The sequence below is a fragment of the Halichoerus grypus genome, chromosome 4, assembly GCF_964656455.1.
Source record: "Halichoerus grypus chromosome 4, mHalGry1.hap1.1, whole genome shotgun sequence".
Classification (NCBI taxonomy): domain Eukaryota; kingdom Metazoa; phylum Chordata; class Mammalia; order Carnivora; family Phocidae; genus Halichoerus; species Halichoerus grypus.
In genome coordinates, this window is record NC_135715.1 from 150,432,834 (window position 1) to 150,450,838 (window position 18,005).

General features: G+C 37.8%; 1 protein-coding gene across 5 annotated transcripts in view; it reads right to left on the reverse strand.

Annotated features, from left to right (window-relative positions):
* HIBCH (3-hydroxyisobutyryl-CoA hydrolase) overlaps positions 1-18,005 on the reverse strand; it is a 256,064-nt gene that overhangs the window by 8,420 nt on the left and 229,639 nt on the right. For 2 of the 5 annotated variants that reach the window (XR_013447264.1, XR_013447263.1), the window contains exons 17-18: positions 15,127-15,482; positions 10,035-10,148 (exon numbers count right to left, since the gene is read on the reverse strand). The exons of 1 other annotated variant lie outside the window; for it this stretch is intronic. The gene's annotated coding sequence lies outside the window, so the exon portion shown is untranslated. The remainder of the gene's footprint in view (positions 1-10,034; positions 10,149-15,126; positions 15,483-18,005) is intronic. 2 more of the 5 variants (XR_013447266.1, XR_013447265.1) reach the window with 1 other exon arrangement.

The following is an 18,005-nucleotide window of genomic DNA, read 5'->3' on the forward strand; positions in this document are numbered from 1 at the left end:
TGTGGGCTCTGTCAAAGTAGTTCTCAACCCTGACCAGGGCTAAGCTCTTAACAAATACGCACCACCTGTGTTCCACACCAAACCAATTAAACCTTTGGTGTAGGGCCTAGACATCTGTATTTTTTTTCCATCCAAGTGATTGTAAAATACTAGGATAAAGAACTACTGCTCCAAATGAAGAAAATATTAAAACTCATAATAAATGGAAAAACACATCCTATTCATGAACGGGGAAGACTCAATGTTGTATAAATGCCATTCTCTTTAGTCCATAAATGCAATATAATTTCCACCTAAAATAGCAATCAATTTTTAAACATAAGAAATATTTCAGAATAAGTAGGTAAATTTTGATAAAGTAGGGAAACAAGAGGGGACTGACATTCATGGATATGAAAACATTTTAAGGACTGCTAATTTAAAATAGCATGTTAGAAAACAAAAAAGTAGAGAAGCGACATAGAAAAAAAAAAAAAAAGAGTGAAAAATAGACCCCAGCATGTAAGAAAACTATGTTAAGTGATACGAGTGTCGTTTTTAAGTGAGGCCATTAAAGAGATGCGTTATGTATTAGCATTGTGACAGAACAAAAGTCACGTGGACCCCCGGCCACTGGACTGTAAGTTCCATGAAAGCAGGGAAAATTTCGTATACATCAAAAATGTAAATCTCAAAAATGAAACCAGAAAAGCATGAGAAGAAAATGTGAGTGGTTTTTTTATACCATGCTGTAGATTTTAGAGTGGTTGTCATACAATCAAAGCATGTACGTACGCTGAATTTGTTTGAGGTTTTCTTTGCCATGATGGAAATTTAAAATTAACTGGTCACATTTATCAATCTTTTCTATGTAGAGCTTGATAAATGTGCCTCGGTAAAAGTTTTTAATTTCAGCATGGCAAAGAAAACCCCCCAAAAAAGTCATGCACAGAAAAAGGTCATGCACAATACAAAATATTTTCTAATTTTTCTTGTGATTATTCCTGTGACCGATTGGTTATTTACAAGTGTGTTGTTTAGTTTCCAAATATTTAGAGATTTTTCTAGATATATTTTTGTTACTAACTCCTGGTTTAACTCTGTTCTCATCAGAGAACATACTCTGTATGATTTCAATCCTTTTGCATACATTAAAGCTGGTATTGTGACCTGGCAGATGGTCTAACTTGATGAATGTTTCGCAAGCATTTGAAAAGAATGTTTATCCTTTTGTTGTTGCCCATAGGATTCAATAAATGTCTATTGGGTCAAGTAGTTTTATATATCCTTACTTATTCCTATCTACTTGTTCTATCAGTTACTAAGAGAGGAGTATTGAAGCCTCCAGTTATAATGATGGATTTGACTATTTCTCCTTTCATTTCTGTATGTTTTTGCTTCATGTATTGTGAAGCTATGTAATTGGATGCATACATATTAAAAATTGTAATGCTCTTGTGATGAATTAAATGGACTCTTTTATCATTATGCAGTGTTGCTCTTCATCTCTGGTAATATTCCTTCTCTTGGAATCTGCTTTGCCTGATATTAATATAGCCACTCCATCCTTCTTAGGATTAGTGTTTGCACCGTACATCTTTTTCTATCCATTTACTTTCAACCTGTCTATTTTTATTGGTCTTAAAAATGTTTAATTCCAGTAAACATACGTTGTATTAGTTTCACGGGTATATTATGGTGATTCAACAATTCTATACATGACTCAGTGCTCATCATGGTAAGTGTACCCTTAATCCCCTTCACCTACTTCACCCATCTTCCCACCCAACTCCCCTCAGGTAACCATCCATTCTCTACAGTTAAGAGTTTGTTTTTTGGTTTGTCTCTTTTTTTCTTTGTCCATTTGTTTTGTTTCTTAAATTCCACATATGAGTGAAATCATATGCTTTTTGTCTTGACTATTTTAAAATCCTTGTCTGCAGATTCCATTACTATGTCTTTTTTGTGTGTATGTCTGTTGACTGTTTTTTCTCCTGGTTATGAGTCACATTTTTTTGCTCATTTGTATATCTGGTAATTTTTTATTGGGTGTAGGGAACTGTAAATGTTCTGTTGCGGAATTTTTGAATTTGTTTTCTTCTTTTACAGCGTTGAAGTTGGCTTAAACAAGCTGTTAAGGTACTTGAAGATCAGCTTGATGTTTTTGAGGCTGACTTTCAAGTTTTGTTGGTATGGGTCTACAGTAGCCTCTATTCCAGGCCTAGTTTAGTCCAATGACTAAGATATGACTTAGGTCTTTTAATGCCCTGAGTATTCAGTCTTTCCACTCTGGCTGCTCAGAACTTAGAGCCCTCTGTGATCCTGAAGAATGTTCAGAGAGTCTTTGCCTGGCCCTTAAAGGGTCACTCTATTGACTTATCGTCTATTTTAGATTCAAGGGAACCCTGTGCAGACCCCCGGAGTCTTTCTTTGCATCGCTCCCCACTCTCTGGCACTCTGCCCCACAATATCCAGTGTCCTCAGCCTCCCCAATTTCTGTTTCCTCAACTTAGCAAAATTATTGTACTCTCGTTCCCTTCTCTGCAATGTGATCCAAAATGTACCTCATTGTTACTACAGGAAGGCAAGTATAGTACCAGATAATCAAATGTGGCCTGAGGTAGTAGTCCCCTTAGAAGACAAATACAACAAAGGAAAAATGAAACAATGATGACATTGTTTGATGAAAAAGGCTAAATTTCTTGTTACCTTCAATCCAGAACTCTTAAGAATAAGAAAAAATTTAACAACCCAATAGAAAAATGACAAAAATAAATACTAATTTCTAATAAACCTATAAAAAGATATTCAACCTCACTTATAAGTAAAAATACAATTAAAATATCAGTGAAATACCACTTCTCATTCAAGTATTAGGATGAACACAGGAAAACAGCCCCCTCCTTCCCTCTTGGTGAGAGTGTAAATTTTAATTTTTACCCACTCTGCAGGACAATTTGGCACTCTCTTTCAAAATTTTAAATACACTATCTCGCTTTGACCAGGCAATTCTATTTTCTAGGATTTGCCCTCAGATGAACTTGCACAACCTCAAAAATATTTGTAAGGCTTATAATGTTGAGAAGTTGGGAGTAATGTACATGTCTAATAATTAAAAATAAATAAATTATGGTATCTCTAAGCAGATCTATACATATATACTGACATAGAAAGATGACATAAGATACTAAATAGAAAAAGCAAATTTTAGAACAGAATAGATTTTATAACTATGAAATAAAGTTATATTCATTATATGTATGCTTTCTCCATAGATATTTCATCCAATCCCATGACCTTTAATATCAAATATTTGCTGATGTTTGCTCCAGACTCATATTCAACAGTCTACATCCTGTTGGATAGTTAATAGGAATTTCCAACTTAACATGGCCAAAGCAGATACCAATTCTCTCCCCTACACGGTCTTCCCCATTTCAGTAAACGGCACCACCGTTCAACCACTTGTTCATGTCAAACACCTGGGAGTCAAAGAATTTTGCTCACTGAGCTCCTCACTCCACACCATCCAAGTAGGAATAAAGGAGTCAGAAAGCTGGAAGTTTAATTGAGTATTTCTTGGTTGTGGGACAATAAAATAGCTACCATTTTTTAAACTAGCAATACATTAGTCACTATATCAGGAACTTCGTATACATATTATCTCATTTAACTCTCACAAAACTCTATAAGGTAAGGGTTATTTCAACATTTTTTATAGTTTAAAATTTCAGGTGATAATGCTTTAGTGAAAAATGAGCCGTGTGTGTGTGTGTGTGTGTGTGTGTGTGTGGCGTGCGTGTTTATGTGTAAATCCTCTTGTGCTTCTCTTTATTTGTTGCAGCGTATAGGTCCTGCCAGAATATGGTTACCAGGTAATATAGCTATCCTAAGAACACCAGTGTGGTCCCAAAGTAGGTGCCAGTGGAAGCATAGTGGGTACTTCCTGTGAAGTGTTGATTCTCATAGCTGGTATGTGCAGAAAAATCCTTATATTCCCACTTCTTCACTAGTTCAAATTCTATGTACAGAATCCATTCTTCCTCAGTTATATAAAAATTTTATTTCTTTCTCTGTTGTGTAAAAATATTAGCTGTCTTTATGTTTAGAAGGATGTAGTTTTTTTTTAAATAAATGCATTCAGTGCAACTTATTAGCAGAATCACAAGAAGGTTTTGAAAATTCATTTTATCTGGTGCTGTGCTAAGTACCAGTAACAAAGAAATTAATAAAAACACAATGCCCCTGATGACCTTACATTCCGGTGGGGGAGACAGACTTGTAAACAGATATGTTAAAGTAGAAGGTGGTAAGTGCTCTTCTGAGGATTGAGCAAAGAGCTGTCAGTGCAAAAGCACATCAGACTCTGCCTGAGGGAGTCAAGAAGGTTTAACAGAATAGGTGACATTTGAGCTAGATCTTGAAGGATGGGTAAGAGTTTGCCAGGTGAATGAGATGATCTCTATATAAAGTGCCTAGTACAGGGCCAGGCACTTGGTAAGACCCAATAAATGTTAACATCTAGTTCCAGTCGGGGAAGTATCCAGGCAGAGGACACAGGTCAGTTCAATTCAAGGAACACTTATTGAGGACCTTGTATATGTCAGGCACTGTTCCAGGTTCTTCAGCCCTATGTGCCAGGCACATCCTGTGAAGACAGATAATTATACAAGGGTCTGATGTGAGCCATGTTCAGATCTACTATTTATAGATTTTGCTCTCAAGATGGAGCAGGGATGTTTGTTTTTACACTGCTGACACATTTCGTCTTGTTTGCAAGCTCCTACTACTATGGTATTGACAGCACTGAGGTGTAAGCAGCTAATGACTGTTCTAGACTCAATTTCATGAAGGCAGTGGTGACAGTCTAGCCTGGCTTCCCCCTGTGTTTGGGGCCACTTTGATTTGCACTTGGGTCAGGTCCAAGCAACAGCTCATCCCCATAGCAAGGATGGGAGGATCCAGATGCCTGCATTCCTGTTCCAGCTCAATGACCCAGTAGATTCAACTTGCCCTCTCTTCAATAAGCCCCTTTGTCATAACTAACCACCAAATCTTGATGTTTATTCTATAGCAGAGTAAGAAATAGTATAAATAGAATCTATACTGTTACCTGAATTTATTGTTAAACACAGAGCCTATACATTTGTGTCTAAAAGAGAACATTTCTAAATGTAAGGAATATTCTATGCTTTCTTTTTTAAAAAAAAAAAAGACTTTATTTATTTGACAGAGAGAGAGCACAAGTAGGTAGAGTGGTAGAGGGAGAAGGAGAAGGAGAAGCGGGATCCCTGGTGGGGCTCGATCCCAGGACCCTGGGATCATGACCTGAGCCGAAGGCAGACGCTTAACGACTGAGCCACCCAGGTGCCCCTATGATTGCTTTCAGTTTTACTAGCATAGCCCAGTTAGAATAATAGAAGGAATGTGCCAAGTATTCCACAATTCATTTAATTCTCACAACAATTCTATATCATAGGAGTTATTTTAACTATTGTACAAATTAGGAAACTAAGGTACAGAACACTAAACTTACCAAAAACTAAACATGGCAGCGCTAGAATTTGAAACCAGGTCTATCAAATTCCCACCCCACTGTCTTTCCTCTATAGCAGTGTCCAGTCTTAATCCCACCATTTACTGTGTTTCCCACCCTATGCCAGACACAATGTGAGATGCTCAAATACATTTTCTAATCCTCATGAATTTTCTTTCTTGCAACATTTAAAGCAATTGAGCACCTTGCTAGCAGTCAGAGCCAGCAAATTAGAGGTCTCGACATCAAGCCTGGGTCTGAGACTTGGATGCCTGCTTTCTTTCTATTATACTACACAGTACTTTCCTCCCTAGAGTACCTTGGAATCAAATGGGGAACTTTGAAAAAAAGTCCTACCCCCGGAGAGTCTAATTTAATTGGTCTGGAGTAGAGCCCAGGTGATTTAAAGCTTTTAGGTGATTATAACCTGCTGTCTGGTTTCACACCACAGCTCTCAAAAGTTGGAGTAGGAAGCTTGAGGTAAGGCACAGTTTCATTTATATGGTAAATTGGTGTAAAATGCCACTTACAGATTATTTTTAAAGTGACTGTATTTTTGTAGAAAGTTCTGAAGAACATAGAGGAAGCAACATGGGCTTTGCAGTAAGAATGACCTGACTTTGAACCTTAACTTTCACCCTCTCTTGCTGAGTGACCCTTGGCAAGTTACTCAGCATTCTGCAAAATACTGATTGTGAAAGAAGTAAAAGGTGTCCTTGCGAAGACGATTTTCGTCTTGGAATAAATGAAATGAATGCTGCTCTTGGTGCCCTCCTCCTGAAGCTCATTATGCACAAAATGCATTGAAAAGGCTTTGGGAAAACTCTTTAGTTTTTCTAGTCAACCTGACTCTTTTCTTTTTTTGAAGGCCACTGACTTTATTGATTCTTAACATTTTACAACAACAGTGACTGTTCTGCCAATATAAGGAGCCAAATTGCTATAAAACAGACCAGGGAAGAGTGGAGGTGAGGGAAAGGGCCCGGAATCCATTCAGAAAAGCTGAGGGTTGTTAACATGAAACTGGCAGGGGAGAGAGAAGGGAGACGCGTGTGCAAGAGTGAGAATTTCAAAAAAAACGTCAGAGGTGAGTGACAATAGCGATCTCTTCTTTTGTAGGAGGAGTCCCCTAACTCCTCAAAGGAGGCCTCAAACTCTGGACTCTCAATGCTGGGGCAAGGGATTGGGGGCTCCCAAGAGAGCATCACAAGAAGTGGCACTGCTCTTGAGGGCATCCAAAGCAGTCCAGAACTGCTTAGCATTGGCCCTGCATGTGTCCTTAGGCCATTCCCAGGAAGCCCATCTTCTGCCTCCCCATGCCCAACATTCCCCAAACCACCAGGACTCTCTTACAACTACTCAGGAGTGATGCCTTCACTGCCAGGCCACATGGCATCACTGGGAGGTGGCCGGGAGAGGATGATTCCCTTTTAGCCAATGCCAGTGTGGGTAAGGGGGAAAGGGGAAGGAGATCTATTTTTTAAACTAATTAGTCTATTTTTTAAGTTTCAATATAATTAATGTACAGTGTCATAATTAGTTTCAAATGTATCCAACAATTCTATACATTTACTCAGGGCTCATCACCATAAGTGTACTCTTAATCCCCATCACCTGTTTCACCCATTCCCCTTCCCCTCCCCTCCAACCTACCTCTCCTCTGGTAACCATCAGTTTATTCTCTATAGTTAAGAGTCTGGTGAGGTTTTTGTTTTTTGTTTGTTTGTTTCTTTCTTTTTGTTTGTTTTGTTTCTTAAATTCCACATACGAGTGAAATCATATGGTATCTGTCTTTCTCTGACTGATTTCTCTCACTTTGCATTATACCCTTTAGATCCACCCATGTGGTTGACAAGGGTTCCTTTTTCTCCACATCCTCACCAACACTTACTGTTTCTTGTGTTTCTGATTTTAGCCATTATAACAGATGTGAGGTGATATCTCATTGTGGTTTTGATTTGCAATTCTCTGATGATTAGTGATGTTGAGCATCTTTTCAGGGGTCTGTGAGCCATCTGTAGGTCTTCTTTGGAGAAATGTCTGTTCATGTCTTCTGCCCATTTTTAATTGGATTATTTGGTTTTTTGGTGTTGAGTTGTATAAGTCATTTATATATGTTGGATACTGTTTATTGGATATGTCATTTGCAAATATCTTCTCCCATTCCATAGGTTGCCTTTTAGTTTTATTGATTCTTTGGCTGTGCAGAAGCTTTATATTGTGACGTGGTCCCAATAGTTTATTTTTGCTTTTTTTCCCCTGGCCTCAGGAGACATATCTAGAAAAAATGTTGCTGTTGCTGATGTCAGAGAAATTACTGCCTGTGCTCTCTTTTAGGATTTTTATGGTTTCAGGTCTCATTTTGAGTTTTAATCCATTTTGAGCTTTACCCCATTTTGAGTTTATTTTTATATATGTGTAAGAAAGTGATCCATTTTCATTCTTTTGCATGGAGCTGTCCAGTTTTCCCAATGTCATTTGTTGAAGAGGCATTGTCCCACTGCATATGCTCATCTCCTTTGTCATAGATTAATTGACCATGTAAATGTGGGTTTATTTCTGGGCTGTCTATTCTGTTCCATTGATCTATGTGTCTATTTTTGGACTAGTACCATACTGTTTTGATTACTACAGCTTTGTGGTATATCTTGAAATCTGGGATTGTGATACCTCCAGTTTTGTTCTACTTTTTTAAGATTGTTTTGGCAATTTGGGGTCTTTGTGGTTTCATTCAAATTTTAGGATTATTCCGGTTCTGTAAAAAATCCTATTAGAATTTTTGATGGGGATTGCACTGACTGTAAATTGCTTTAGGTACAATGGACATTTTAACAATATTTGTTCTCTCAATCCATTAGCATAGAATATCTTTCCATTTGTTTGTGTCATCTTTAATTTCTTTCATCAACATTTTTAGTTTTCAGAGTACAGGTCTTTAACCTCCTTGGTTAAGTTTATTCCTGAGTATTTTATTATCTTTGGTGCAAATGTAAATGGGATTGTTTTCATAATTCTCTTTCTGCTACTTCATTATTAGTGTATAGAAATGCACCAGATTCCTGTGTATTGATTTTTTTATCCTGCAACTTTACTGAATTCATTTATCAGTTCTCATAGTTTTTTGGTGGTGTCTTTAGGGTTTTCTATATATCATGGCATCTGCAAATAGTGAAAGTTTTACTTTGTGCCAATTTAGATGCCTTTTATTCCTTTTTCTTGTCTGATAGTTGTGGCTAGGACTTCCAGTAATATGTTGAATAAAAGTGGTGAGAGTGACTGTCCTTATATTGTTCCTGATCTTAGGAGAAAAGCTCTCAACTTTTCACCATTGAGTATGATGTTAGCTGTGGGTTTTTCATATATGGCCTTTATTATGTTGAGGTATGTTCCCTTTAAACATAAGGGGAAGGATATTTTTAATGTCTCGGACTAGACTTGAAATATATTTTGTAATAGAAACAATGTGTGGATGATTATTAGGTTTCTTGGTTATTTAAGTAAAGCCTACTCATAATACAGAAATGTACTGTGTTTTATATTCAAATAGGACTGTATTTCAGTAAACTTTTGTGTCAAAGAGGCTTTGAGGAATTAGTATGGAAGTATAACCATCATTTATAACATTGTTTCTATGAGAACTATGGTGTCACTACTTGGGACTCTAAGAAATATCTTCTCTCCTCTCTGACTCAGCTTAACAAATACAGCAACCACTGCTCATCTAATGAAAAGAGAATGAGGCAGCTCAAAGAATGCTGTATGCTCTCTGGAGTTCAGCAGAATTGTTTTACCTATTGATTTTAAGTTCACAACATACTTGAAGTTGAGGACTAATTCTTTCCTTCATTTGTGTCTGTCTTCTCAAGCAACCTATCATATAGTATGAGCATATAGTAGACATTAACATATTCATAGATTAGATCTGAAATCAGTAATGACCTCACTGTCGGTGGAAAAACAGGACACTGGGGGTCATACCCTGCAGTGACAAAATGTTCCTCAAATCATTACTTATTGTTTCCTGGAATCAGGTGCCTTTCAATGACAAGACTTTAGGAAACTAAGTGACGGTTAGAGTAAAATATCATGGTGGAAATTATGAGTTTAAGAGCCTGGTGGTGGTTCTGATTGCACTGGAAAGCTTACATAAAGAAAATGACAAACTCAGGGATTTATATTATTAGCTCAAGGCACTGTCAGAGAATCAGAAAGCTTCCTTGACTACCTTTAATAAAAGGCCTTATTTCTTGTATCAATGGATCTGAGGTACCAAAAATCAAACCTACATTTGATTTTTGCAGCTTTATGCATTACAATGCAGACTTTCTAAGCACCAGTTGGAAGCATGGGATCGCCAAAATAGAAATACTTGGGTAGGTTCTGATGGTGCTTACTGGTAGTTCTAATCCAGCTACCTTGAGTCCCCAAATCCCACTCAGTCTTAGCTGTCAGTAGAAGCAGTCTTTCTTCCTCTGTCTGATAATCTTTCTCGTTGCCTGATAACCTGTTATAATATTACCTGAGGTTGTGTATTTCCCAGAGGTTGATGAATCTCCTTAAGGTCAATCCCCACTGTTTCTCATTGCATCCAGACCCAGGTCCATTTCATAATTAGATTCAAATCCTGGAATACCTCAGGGAAGAAGAGGAAAAGAGAAAAACTAAACAATATGCATGATTACAGTCCTCATTTCTATTTAGTTGATTCTACTTTATAATTAGGATCAGTTGCCCCAGTCAATACAGTATTTGCAACTCCCTTCTTTCACTACCCTTACACTGTTTCCACTGTCAGCTAACACTTTCGCTAGTTGTGATTATTTGTCAGGTAGAGTGACCTGAACTTTCATTCCTGAAAGATCTGAACCATTAATGTTTCTTGCTTGACTTGGGTTGCTCTAATCTTCTAATAACTGTTACCATGGACATGGGAGTATTAAGAGTTGCCCAGAGAATCCCTGGCCTTCCAGACATAGTCCTCCCTCTCTGCTGTACAGTACCAACCCTTTTTCTATTTTATAATTAGGATCAGTTGCCCCATCCAATACAGTAACTCCCTTCTTTGCTTGTTGGTTCAGTGACACAAAGAACCCAAAGTGAGTAATGTGGCCATCTCATATCCCATTCGATGGAGTCCTTCTGGTATTTCTTAGGGAAAATATTCTTCCCTTGTAAACTAAAAACACAACATTGTGAGATAGAAACAAAAGTTGCATGAGTTAAATCATTAGGAATTATGATGAAGGAGCCACCACTACTTCTACATTTTGGTCCTTAGAGCTAAGTATGATGGCTATGGAAGAAATAGCATTATATACTGGTTGCTGGCTCAGGAAACACCAACTGGTGTGACTTCTTCCCAGTCCCACAATGTAATGAGTTGTCAATAGAACATTCTACCATTTTATCAAACCAACTTCTTCATAAGGACTTATGTCTTTAACTCTAATTCTTTTTTTAAAGATTTATTTATTTATTTTAGAGAGAGAGAGAGAGAGAGAGCATGAGCAGGAGAAGAAGAAGAGGAAGAGGGAGAGAAATCCTCTAGCAGACTCCCTGCTGAGTGTGGAGCCTGACACAGGGCTTAATCCCAGGCCCCTGAGATCATGACCAGCCAAAATCAAGCCAGACACTTAACTGACTAAGCCACCCAGGCATCCCCAACTCTAATTCTTTAAGTGGAGTTTCTTAGTCAAAAGCAATATTTTATGGGATGCCAGGACAGTGAACAAGGCAGTCCCTAAGTCCACAGATAGTGGTGCTAGAAAAACCATTATAGGTAAAGAAGTTAAATCCATATCCAAATTAAATGTCTTGCTTCTATGATGATAGAGGTTCAGTGTAATCCACCTGCCACCAGGGCCAGCAGGTCCTGGGATTGGTGCCATTTTAGGAACTTAGTCTCTGATGTTGGTGAGATGGGCACTCATCAGTAATAGTAGCCAGATCAGCCCTGGTGAAGGAAAGCCTACGTTCTTAAGCCCACACTATTGCCATTATGTTCCTGAGCCCATTGTATAAGCACCAGTGTGGCTGGGGAAGACAGCTGACATCTACAGGATTTGTCATATTGTTTACTTGATTACTGAGAATCCTTTTCAGTAGCTGTTTTTATTAAGTATTTATATGGGATACAAATATCCTCACTCTACTCACTCTGAAAGGCCCATCCATATAACTCTTTCTCAGATCTCCTTTTAATCAATCTGCAATCCTATTTTTTCAAGCCCCTGACTTGTTTTTTCAAGCCCCTGTATTTTCAAGCCACCTTGTCCAAACAGCCACTTGCCCATGAATCAATGTAGATCTCTACTTCTGTCTCTCTCTCTGCAAGGCAAAGTGGAAAGTCAGGTTTTCACACATATATCATGAAGTCTTCCACCCTGAGGTCTTGCATCTTCCATACGTGCAGAGTAGGGCTCTCCCATGTCCCCACTGGTCATGAAACAGATAAACCTCTATAATCTTTCTCATCTTATTGGGACAAACTTCTATCTTGTTCTATCTTCAAACTTCTATTCTTCTATCTTGTTCTCTTTCCTTGAAGCTCTCCTCATCTTTCCTTCTCTAGGACTCCTAACATAATCTTTTCTATAAAAGATAAGGAGAATTTTTGAATCCGCAGATAGCTAAAGATTTCCCCATGCAAAAAAAATTCCAGAAGCAGGGCGTGTGGGTGGTTCAGTAGGTTAAACATCTGACTCTTGGTTTCAGCTCAGGTCTTGATCTCAGGGTCGTTAGATTGAGCCCCGTGTTGTGCTCTGTGCTCAGCATGGAGTCTGCTTAAGACTATCTGCCTCTCCATCTCCCCCTACCACTCCCCCCACTCACACACACTCTATCTCATAAATTAGTTAATTAATTAATTAAATTCCAGAAGCACAGAAATAGGAAATAATCTGGCTACCTGCTTGAATAGTTGGAGAGGAAAAAAAATTACAAAGAAATCATAAAAATAATATCTTAAAAACTATCCTGCACATAATTCTTTGTTTTCCAAAGCTCTTTTGAATATTTTATTTGCTCCTCACTGAAACACTGTGAAGTAATAGCTAATACTATTATATACACTTTAAAGATGACACAACTGAAGTGTAGAAGGAGTAAAGTGCTTTGCCAAAAGTTCCATAACTGCCTAAGAATATAACCAGGGGACCAGGGTTTTGCCTTCTAGTACAGTGACAGGAGAATGAATGCACAAACCCCATGGTCATGATATTCTGGGGGAACTCTGATTTATGGAGTAGAGAAAGAGAGATGTTGATTGATGGAAGAAAGATAAAGCTGCAAAGGGCACTCAGGAATGGGTGACCCAGTGCACCGAGGGTAGGAACCAGTCAGGCTTTCCAGAAAATGCTGGTATAATAACCATTGCCACTGTGTTATTTTTGTTTTGTCCTTTTTCTTAGTACATTATCAAGAGTTTTTTAGAGATAAAGAATAAGGAAGGACATAAAAAGTATACTCAAACCCAAAGAAATATTTCAAAAAGATCAAAATAGCAGAGATGGGGAACACAGGTAACCTAGTGAAGGCAGACAACTTAACATTCCAAAAATAAACTTATGTCTGATGAAGTTATTTAAACTTAAAAAAAAAAAAAAGCCAGAGAGGAAAGAAAAATTTGTCATGTTAGTGTGAATTAGACATTTTTCTTTTCAGCAAAATTGAGTCCTCACTGACCGAATCATATTAACAGTTTATTTTAAAATCAGTGTAAGTTCCTAAGGTTTTGCTTGCCCTCCTCATTGTGTGGGTTATAGACACTTTTATTTGTTGTGACATAAAACTCCATCTGTGTAAACAGGCCCAAGAACTGGGCAGATGTCTTTATTTCCTGGTAATCCCTGTTCTGTGACCTAAAGCGAGTCATTTAACCTCTCTGGACCAAAGGCTGTTTCATCAATTATGAATTAAAGAGATAATGCTGCATATTCTCTAAGCCTCTCCTAGATTTAAATACAATTATTCTATGAAACCTGTTTTTATCCTTCTACCTGATCTGGCTTTTTGAGTTTAAAAAAAAAAGGCTCCAGCAGGGGTCACTATTGTCACATTGTGCCCTAAATCCAATTCTCTTTTTTGTTGTCGTTTAAGGTTACATCCGCCCTTTGTTTTGATTTTCTCTTTGAGACTACATAGTGCCTCTCGGTACCCAGGTGTTATCTGAATTGATTTCCAAATGTATGTAAAAAAACCACTGCAAATATCCTCTTGTTCTGTTTTTTTTTCTTTATTTTCTTTCTTTATTTTTCCTGTCCTTGGAGATCATTTATCTCCATTGACTCTGGGGTGCGTTAGGAGAATTTATTTTATCTAATTAACTACATTAGATTTTTTCACCTCTGAGAATTGTGATGAATGTAAAATATTGTCTATTTCTTTAAATATATGATATGAAAACAAAACACAAAATTCAACCCTATCCTGAAGGGTTGTTTTTTGTTTTGGGGTTTGTTTGGGGGTTTATTTGATCTATGAACACCTCAAAAATGTGTTTAGCTTCTTTAGAACCCACCCATCCCTGAGAACTCTAAAATTCTATTAATTGCTTCTACGCCCCCATAGCTGTTTTGCTGTGTATATGAAACCATGAAAGGACTAGTTTATATATCCAAGAGAAGGGTAAGGATTTTGATGACAGCTCTACTTTCAAACATCCTATTGTCAAATACAACCTAATGACTATACATATGATGTGAAGAGTTGAGGATCACTGTGTCCATGATGCTGGAAGGTAGCTATCCAAAAAAGTCAAGGTTCCTCCCAGAAAGTCATAGGATTCCCCAGAATCCTAAGTTTTAGGATTAATTCCTTAGTCTTAAACCCTAAATCTTAGGACTTTTTTAGAACTCTGGTTCTATTTAGGACTACTCCAAAGGGGTTCAGTCTGCCTTAAACCTCTCCCCAAACTCCATATGTTTATGCAAAACCTAACAGTATATCAGGAACCAAATAAAGTTAACTATTTATACCATGTAGAGCAGTGTCTCTGGTCCTTTGGCCCAATGCATGTGGCATCCCTAACATGACACTACTTAGCCCAAAGTAGTGCTTAACAGGTATACGGTGGCCCGTTTAATCTCATTCTCCCCTTTTCCCCCTAATACGTACCCACCTGTCCCTTTGAGAAAGAGTGATATTGCCCCTCTCAAAGGCAACACTGGCTGCTGCTGCCATTTCCAATATGACCGTTTTAAAGTCCTAGTCTAGGCAGGTAATTGGACCTTGCATGGTCTCCTTCCACAGCTAATCAGGATGGGCTGCTGACAGATACAGGGAAAGCAATGGTATGTGGCTCCAGAGACAAGGTCATGAAAAGCATGACAGCTTCTGCCTTGGCCTCTTGGATTGCTTGCTGTTGGGGGAGCGAGCTGTCATTCCTCCACGAGTCCTGTGGCCAGGGACAAAGGCCCCCTAACAATAGCCAGCACCAACTTGCCAGCCACAGCGGTGAGCACCTTGGAAGCAGATTCTTCCCAAGTGGGTTGAGTCCCCTCCCCTCTCCTAACTTCTGCAGGGCAGCCTTCTTTACTCTACTTGGTATAGCCTCCATCGACCCCCTCAGTTCTGATTTTACATAACCAGACTTACTCAACTGCCACACCTACCTGATCAAAGTTCTCTTGAGATGCATTCCAGCCTGGGTCAGGTATGCATCCCTTAGCCCAGGAATACCTCCTCTGTGTTTGGAGTTGGAGGTACGTAGTACAAACAGGGCTGCGATGCAAAGATAGAAGGCAGCCTTCGGGGAAAGGTGTGTGAGCTGAACGGGTCCTGCAGGTGGCTTCTCCCAGTGTCCCATCCTCCTTCTCCCCTCATGTGAGCACTTCTCTTGGAATGGTATTTAGCAAGCTGTAATCTAATTGCCTGCTTGTCAGGTATTCACTCTATTCTGTAGGCTCCTTGAGGGCAGGAACTCTGGCCTATTACAGATGTACCCCCAGCCTAGCACAGTAACCGGCTCCTAGCAGGGTAGTCAAAAAAAAGAAGTTGAAGGTGTATCCTTTATAAAAAGACTTTGGCATTTTTACTGCTTAGTTGCTACCACATTAATAGATGAACCACCTACACAATTTGAGAAATGAATTTTTGCTTAGTATTCCCAAGAATGGGAAATGCCTATGAAAGTTCAACGATGTATTTAAAAAGAAATTTTTTAAATGCTATGTAAATCAGTCTATCAGTGGTACATGTTTGCATTCGGGGACGGAAACAGAAATTCATTTTAAGTTTAACTCTGAAAGACCAAAGAAAATATTACCAGAATTTCCAGTTTGACATCTTATATATGAATTTACTTCAGAAAGTCTTCCTAACACCATGATATTTTGAAAGTAATTCAAAGGAATTTTAACCTGTACTGAAATATGTTACAAGTGACCTACTTTTAAAGGTAAAAACTGTTTCCTGTGTTTCTTAAAGGAAAAGATAATTTATTTTTACCAAACTAGTAGAGTTTATCCTCTTTTATTTAAAAAAAAAAATCACAAGTGGCCCAAGTGGAACCATTTTAAGGACTAAAGAGGTCATAATTCATATAAGTGATTTAAAAAGACTATCCAATGATGTAAGTTATGTTTCTTAACTTCTAGAGGCCAAACTTTGGATCTAGAGTTTGTACCAGAATATCCCCGTGGTCCCTTACAAATATGAAATTTCATGATTCTAATAACAAATGCAAATATAATTATAAATAAGTTCCATAAATTTGTTTTTATAATTTTTCATAAGCTTTGAAATAAATTTCGTAAACATAAATATAAATATGCTTAAAATTCTGAGTTTCTAAGATAGTTTTTAATACCTAACAGAATTTGAATACAAAGTAACACATATTCATCATGGAAAATTTATAAAATATAGAAAGCACAGAGTTAAAATAAAAAATCACTCATCATCTCTTCATTTAGGAATAATTACTGTTAACATTTTGGCTTATATACTCAGTAAGTAAACAAAGTAACTGACTACAATGTGAATATCTTCCCATCACTAAATATTTTTATACATATTTGCTTAATGATTATATAGTATTATGTCATATTAATATTTGACAATTTAGTTCATATTCTATTGTAGGACATTTAGGTTATTTCAAATTTCTGTCATCATAACATTTCAAAACATATCCTTGATGGTAAATCTTTTTGTAAATACATATAGATGTCTTTTTAAAAGAGACACATATTTAATAAATACATCTTTAAGAATTTGAATCATTTTTCCAAATTATCCTTCAGAAAGATGTATTGATTTAGATGTGTAGCAGGGGTATTAAGAAGTGCCTGTTTCCCCCAAATCCTTGCCAACCCAGAGTAACAGCCTTTTAAGAACACTGTCCATCTAATCTGGGCATAGTTTTACATTTCATCAGAGACGAGGACTGGCTATTAAAACCAAATTCTTTGTCTAATTCTAACTTCTGTGAATAAAATTTCACTTATATTGGGTTTATTGCTAGAGGCAAAAGAAAAGTATTAGAAATGCTATGTTGTCAGTTTTTCATTTTCAGGACTATAATAATTCATAATATTCATAAAGATGGTGTTCTTCTGCACCACACGTCTACAGAAACTTCAGACAATAGGTAGAAAGTGTTTAGAGGGTATAGGTATGCTTATCAGAGCAATAGATGAATGTTTACTGTTTTTTAAAAAAAGTTATTAAGCTAAAATAATAATAATAATACATGTGGCAAGAATCAGAAATTAAATCATCTTGGATGCCTTATAGTGTAAGTAGGTGACAAGAGCATTCTGTTTAAGGTTATAGAATAAAGATTTGTACTCTTGGCCCCAGAATTTTTTAAACTACTGCCTGTAATAGGATAATGTTTTATTTGCATGTTTTCCTTTCGTCATCCATAATTTCATTTCATTCTGGGGACATTTTTATTTATATGAACTCTTCATTTTCATTCAGTCTTTTGGGGATAAGTTTCCTGTAATTTAAAGGTCAAATTTGGCCCTGTGTATGGTTGTTAAAATGCTGTTAAACAGATTCTAAACACAGCTGTCAGTGTATTTTCACTCTGGGAATTCCTGGGCTGGGTAGCCTGACTGTGGGAACCTACAGAAGAAGGTGGGAAACCGGTCAGAGGCAGTCCGAGAGGAAAGCCATCTACCCACCCACTCACCTCCAAACTGGGCCAGGAAGGGCCTGGCCTCTCTCTGTCCTCCCCTGTCTTGTGACAGAGCACTTGGTGCTCTACTAAAGCCGCAGCTGTCTGCTGAAGGACCAGGGCATGCTTTCTCTGATGCTCCTCTGCAGTGCTCCTGCCAAGAGCTCCCATCCTCCCCCAGCTATGAAGGGGGTGAGCTCCTACAACCTTTAATTTGACCTCAGACTCTGCAGGAGAAGCTTTGGTGGATGCGGATCTTGTGGCTGGAAAGTGAGGCGAGTGGGCTTAAGCAAGTGGAAAGTATATATGCGTCCATTTGTAGGGATTTTCCAGGACCTCATTTTCAGAGATACTTATTTTTAAAGG